Source organism: Canis lupus, chromosome 11 (genome assembly GCF_011100685.1).
Source record: "Canis lupus familiaris isolate Mischka breed German Shepherd chromosome 11, alternate assembly UU_Cfam_GSD_1.0, whole genome shotgun sequence".
NCBI classification, from domain to species: domain Eukaryota; kingdom Metazoa; phylum Chordata; class Mammalia; order Carnivora; family Canidae; genus Canis; species Canis lupus.
Genome location: NC_049232.1, coordinates 10,528,832 through 10,536,018, shown reverse-complemented (window position 1 = coordinate 10,536,018; position 7,187 = coordinate 10,528,832).

Here is a 7,187-nt window from a genome sequence, read left to right as displayed (position 1 = left end):
TATCCCAAAGATTTTGAATGGTTGCATCTTCATTCTCATTAGTTTCCATGAATCTTTTTAATTCTTCTCTAATTTCCTGATTGACTCTTTCATCTTTTAGCAGGATGGTCCTTCAGCTTCACGTTTGAAATCCTTTCAAACTTCTTCTTGTGGTTTAGTTCTAGTTTCAAAGCATTATGGTCTGAAAATATGCAGGGTATGATCCCAATCTTTTGTTATCAGTTAAGACCTGATTTGTGACCCAGTATGTGGTCTATTCTGGAGAAAGTTCCATGTGCACTTAAGAGGAATGTGTATTCAGTTGCGTTTCGATGTAAAGTTCTGTAAATATCTGTGAAATCCATCTGGTCCAGTGTATCATTTAAAGCTCTTGTTTCTTTGGAGGTGTTGTGCTTAGAATATCTATCGATTGTAGAAAGCGCTGTGTTCAAGTCTCCAAGTAGAAGTGTATTATTATCTAAGTATATCTTTACTTTGGTTATTAATTGATTGATATACTTGGCAGGTCCCACATTTGGGGCATAAATATACCTGATTGTTAGGTCCTCTTGTTGGATAGATCCTTTAAGTATGATATAGTGTCCCTCTTCATTTCTTACTATAGTCTTTGGGATAAACTTTAATTTATCTGATATGAAGATTGCTACCCCTGCTTTTTTTTGAGGACCATTTGAATGGTAAATGGTTCTCCAACCTTTTCAGGCTGTAGGTGTCATTACGTCTAAAATGAGTCTCTTGCAGAAAGCAAATAGATGGGTCTTGCTTTTTTATCCAGTCTGAAACCTTGTGCCTTTTTATGGGGTCATTAAGGCCATTCATGTTCAGAGTTACTATTGAAAGATATGAATTTAGTGTCATTACCTATTCAGTCCCTGTTTTTGTGGATTGTTTCCTTGGACTTCCTCTATTCCCCCTTAATATTTCTTGCAGAGCTGGTTTGATGGTCACATATTCTTTCAGTTTCTGCCTATCTTGGAAGCTCTTTATCTCTCCTTCTATTCTGAATGAGATCCTTGCTGGATAAAGTATTCTTGGCTGCATGTTCTTCTCATTTAGGACCCTGAATATATACTGCCATCCCTTTCTGGCCTGACAGGTCTGTGGAGAGGTCTGCTGTTAACCTAATACTTCTCCCCATAAAGGTTAGGAACTCTTTTCTCTTGCTGATTTAAGGATCTTCTCTTTATCTTTGGAATTTGCAAGCTTAACTATTAGATGTCGAGGTGTTGAATGGTTTTTATTGATTTTAGGGGGGGATCTCTCTATCTCCTGGATCTGAATGTCTGTTTCCCTTCCCAAGTTAGGGAAGTTCTCAGCTATGATTTGTTCAAATACACTTTCTGGTCCTCTGTCCCTTTTGGCGCCTTCTGGAACCCCAATTAGACGTAGATTTTTCCTTCTGAGGCTGTCATTTATTTCCCTTAACCCATCTTGATGATCTTTTAATTGTTTTTCTCTTTTTTCCTCAGCCTCCTTCCTTGCCATCAACTTGTCTTCTATGTCACTCACTTGTTCTTCTTCTTCCTCATTAACCCTCATCATTAGGACCTCTAGTTTGGATTGGATCTCATTTAATTGATTTTTAATTTCGGCCTGATTAGATCTAAATTCTGCAGTCATGAAGTCTCTTGAATCCTTTATGCTTTTTTCTAGAGCCACCAGTAGCTTTATATTTGAGCTTCTGAATCGACTTTCTGACATCGAATTGTAATCCAAATTCTGTAACTCTGTGGGAGAGAGGACTGTTTCTGATTCTTTGTTTTGTGAGTTTTTCCTTCTAGTCATTTTGCTTAGTGCAGGGTGGCCAAAAACAAGTTGTACTAGAAAAAGAAAAAAAAAGAGAAAAAAAAAAAAAAGCGGCGGGGGGGGGTGGCGGGGAGGGGGGAACAAACAAAAACAAAAACAAGGTAGAGTATCCTCTGATTCTATATACTGTAAATCCCTCGACTTCCCCTGGAACTTTCTAGTGCTGCTTGGTCAATAACTTGCTTTTCCCCTGTCCTTCTAGTTGGTCTTCTGGGGGAGGGGCCTGCTGTGCTGACTCTCAGGTGTGTGCACCTAGGGGAACTGCCCAGCTCCCTGCCAGGTACACGGCTCAGTGGGAGCTGTTTATCCTGTGAGGCCCCTGCTCAGTCCGAGGCACAAGGTGACACCAGGAGAAACAAGCACAGTGGCGGCGGCCAGCTCTGCAGCCCTAGAGTCCGCTCCTGCAGTATCCACCTCAGCTCCCAGTCTGCAGGGGCCTGGGTGCTCCCGGTCGGGGGCGCAGATCTGCCCAGTTCGGCCCCGGTGGCAGGAGCATCCTGGCGACACTGTGTCCTCCCAGCCTCTGCCTGTCCAAGGGGAGCACGGCATCCTGGGCTGAGTCCCAGCCCTGGGCTCCCAGGCCTGCGCCGCTGGGGCCTGTAACGCTGGAATTGTGCTCCCGGGCTGCGCAGCCACACCCCCCCCCCCCACTGCCACCCCCCCCCCCACGCGGAGCCGCCGCCTATGCCACCTCCGAGCTGCCCCGGGCGGGTGCGCGCTGCAGCCCCTTAGGGAGCTCGGCCTTGGGGTGTGGCGCGCTCTCCCTCTGTTAATGCCCCTGGGAGCCTGAGGGCATCCCCGCCCTCCTGGGGTCCTGCTCCAACTCCCCGCGAGCCCCTTTCCGCCCGGGAAGGTCGGTGCAGCTCCTGCTTCTCCGGGACGGGGCTCTCCTGTCCTGGGGACACTCGCCCCGGCCTCAGCCCGGCTCCCCACGGGGACCCTCCCCCTTGGATGCCTTTTTATTTCTTTATTTTTTTCCTACTTTGGTCCAAGGTCTTCCTACTTCCTGATAGAAGCCTAAACTCTTCTCACTGTAGCATTCCAGCTGTTCTCTCTTTAAATCTCAGGCCAAATTCGTAGGTTTTCAGGATGATTTGAAAGTCATCTAGGTAAGTTGGTGGGGACAGGTGACTTTGGACCCTACTCTTCCAAGCACCATCTTGCCCCGTCTCCTCAGATCTCTACCTTCTGTTTCTACTCCTTCAAATATCAGACCAAAAAATGTGTGAGAGTACTTTATTATGAATAATCATCAATAGTTTAAAAACAAAAAATTAACACTTGTGTTTGACTTCTCTATAATATTCTAGAACTATTCCAAATTTTATTTTTTTATTTTTTAAAGATTTTGTTTATTTATTCATGACAGACACACACACACACAGAGAGAGAGAGAGAGAGAGAGAGGCAGAGACACAGGCAGAAGGAGAAGCAGTCCCCCGAGGTGGGACTCCATCCTGGGTCTCCAGGATCACACCCTGGGCTGAAGGCAGTGCTAAACCACTGGGCCACTGGGGCTGCCCATTACTCCAAATTTTAATTTTTTTTAAATTTATTTATGATAGACACACAGAGAGAGAGAGGCAGAGACACAGGCAGAGGGAGAAGCAGGCTCCATGCACCGGGAGCCCGATGTGGGATTTGATCCCGGGTCTCCAGGATCGCACCCTGGGCCAAAGGCAGGTGCCAAACCGCTGTGTCACCCAGGGATCCCTACTCCAAATTTTAAAATTCAAGTACCATCAACAGTTTTCCCAATGTAGATTTGGAAAATAATTTATGTGTCATAACTTAAATATTCAAGCTCCTAATATAAAAAATTTGTCCTATTTAATTTCAACTTAAATTTTGTGTTTTACTTCATTTGAGTTCTCTAGTTCCTCCTGTAAATTATTCATTTTCTCTATTTAAGCACCAAGCATACATACAAGTATCAACAGATTACCCCCTATGGGATTCTGAAAACTTTAAATTAGCAAACATGAATATGGATATAAATTTCTTTTTTTATTTATTTATTTATTTATTTTTTTTATTGGTGTTCAATTTACTAACATACAGAATAACCCCCAGTGCCCGTCACACAATCACTCCCACCCCCCGCCCTCCTCCCCTTCCAACACCCCTAGTTCGTTTCCCAGAGTTAGCAGTCTTTACGGATATAAATTTCTTAATGCTGAAAACAATGCCTCTAAGAAATCTGCATTAATAGCTACTTGAGTCAAATGAAATAAGTTTTATATATACTATTTTAAAAAGTATTTTGATGTTCTTGTGATCTAATTAAATAATATCAGCAGTTTACAGTACCAGGTTACCAGTTTCAGCTCAGAGATATAAAAAATTTCAATGTAGAGCTGCAAAGAGCATTGTTCCCACCTCTACAGTGAGAGAAAAAATGATAAACTGCAAATTAAATATTTTTCTTGAAATCTTCTGAGAACTGAACTCGCAGGATGAATGATTATCCTGAAATGGAGAGGGACACAGGCACCTGCAGAAAGAAATGGCATGTCACCAAACTAACAGATGCTGCTAAGTGACACATAAGCTCGTAAGATTGAGCTAGCTTTCTTGCTTTTTCTTTCATTTCTTTCCTTCCTTTTTTTTTTCTTTTCTTTCCTTTTTTCTTTTCTTTCTAACATATTGCCGAACTGAGAATAGGCTAGCACATGACAGCAAAGTCTCTTGGGCTATAGACAAAGGGAATTCCAACACTAACAGGATTTGCCTCCACAAGGGCACCAGGGAAGACCAGGAAGATCTGAGGAAGTTTACCCACAATAATGACTACTGGAGGGAAGCAGTAGCCACTGGCTAAGTTTACAAAGAAAACTCAAGGCCCAGATGTTTCACTGCTGAATTTGATGGAACATTGAAGGGAAAAATAACATTTCTATACATACTTCTCCAAAAATTAGAAGCAATAGAAACTCTTCCAAAACATTAATGAAGCCAACTTTACCTGAATACCAAAACTCAATACACTCTTTTAATTATAGACCTGCTGTAAACAAAGACACAGGAATTTCTCAACAAAAGAGCATCAAACCAAATTTAGAATCAACATTCAAAATCAATAAATATTTACCACATTAACATACTAAGAAAAGCCATTTGAGTATCTCAATAGATGTAGGAAAGTGTTTGACAAAATTCAGCATCTGTTTATAATTTAAAAAAATTTCAGCAAAGTAGAAATAGAAAAAAACTTCTTAATCAGCACTGAACAAAAAGCTATAGCTAACATTATATTTAATGGTTAAACAGTCCGTATTTTCCCTTTAAAATTGGGATCAATATAAGAATGTCTTCTTTTATCGCTCTTATTCAACATGGTACTTAAAATCCTAGATAATGCAATAAAAAGTAATAAAAAGAATACATATTGGGAAGAGAGACATAAACCTATCTAAAGATGACACAAAAGTCTTTGTAGAGAATTCAAAAGAATCTACACAAAAGCTGCTAGGACTAATTTATGAGTTTAGCATGTTTTCAGGATACAAAGCCAATATACAAAACTCAACCATATTCCTATATATCAGCACTGAACAGCTGGAATACAAAGAAACAAAACAAATCTGGCAATGAAATCACATATATGACACCAAAGGCATAATCCATGCAAGAAATAATTGATAAGCTAGACTTGATTAAAATTAAAAACTTCTGCTCTGCAAAGGACAATGTCAAGAGAATTAGAAAATAAGCCACAGACCAGAAGAAAAAAATTTAAGACACATCTGATAAAGGAATCTTATCTAAAATATCCAAATAATTCTCTAAATTGAATAATAAGAGAACAACCAATGTAAAAATGGGCCAGAAACCTTAACAAACCACATCAAAGAAGATATACAACTGGCAAATAAGCATATGAAAAGATGTTCCATATCAATTAAAGCAACAATGAGATACCACCATGCACTAGAATGGCCAAAGTCTGGACCACTTGCTACACCAAATGCTGGTGAATGAGGATGTGGAGCAATAGGAACTCACATTCATTGGTGGTGGGTTTGCAAAATGGTACAACCACTTTGGAAGACAGTTTGGTAATTTCCTACAAAACTGAACATACTCTTATCATATGATCCAGCAAGTATGCTCCCTGCTATTTACCCCAAGGAGTTGAAAACTTGTGTTTGCAAAAAAGCCTGTACATGGATGCTTATAGTAGCTTTAGTCAAAATTGCCAAATCTTGGAAGTCACTTAGGGGTCCTATAGTTGGTGACACATCCAGATAACAGAATATTATCCATCATTAAAAAGAAATGAGCTATCAAGTCATGAAAAGACATGGAAGAAACCTAAATGCATATGACTAAGTGAAAGAAGCCAATCTGAAAAGGCTACATCCTGTATGGTTCCAACCATGTGACATTCTGGAAAAGGCAAAACTATGGAAAGTGTCATAGATTAGTGGTTGACAGGGGTTAAGGAAGAGAAGGCAGAGCACAAAGGATTTTTCAGGCAGTGAAAATACTCTGTATGATACCAAAATGATTGATACATGCCACTATGTATTTTTCCAAACTCCTAGAATGTAAAATGCCAAGATTGAATTCTAAAGTTAACAATGGACTTTGGGAAAATGCAGTATATCAATGTAGGTTCATCAACCGTAACAAATATACCGTCTAATGGGCAATGTTCATAGTGGGTGAAGCTATACGTGAGGGGGAGTAGGGAAAATCCGTGTATCTTCTTCTCAATTTTACCTAATTTACTCTAAAAAAAATTGAGTCTTTAAAAAACAAACGAATGGGGGCACCTGGGTGGCTCAGTGGTTGAGTGTCTGCTTTTGGCTCAGGGCATGATCTCGAGGTCCTGGGGTCAAGTCCCGCATCAGGCTCCCTGTGGGGAGCCTGCTTCTCCCTTTGCCTGTGTTTCTGCCTCTCTCTCTCTGTTTATTTATTCATGAGAGACACAAACAAACAAATGAACAACCAAGGCATTAAAAGAAATGAAGCACTTAGAACATAAATTGTACAGATTATGTGCAGGATTTATAGGCTGAAAATGACAAAATATTCCTTAAAGACATTTAGAAAGACTTATATAGAGTAAAACCATTTTCATGAGTTGGAAAGACTCAAAGTTGTTTAGACACCAATTCTCCCCAAACTGATCTGTATATCAATGCCATCCCAATCAAAATCAAAGTGGGCTTTTAATGGGAGAAATTTAAAAACTTTTTCTAAAATTCCTACAGAAATACACAAGACCTAGAATAGCCAAAATCACTTTGGGGAAAATAAGCACAAAGTTATAGAACTAATCCTACTCTATTTCAAGACTTATTACAAAGTTTCAAGAATCAAAAAACAAGGTAGTATTTGTGAGAAGATGGAGAAATAGATCAATGGGATAGAAA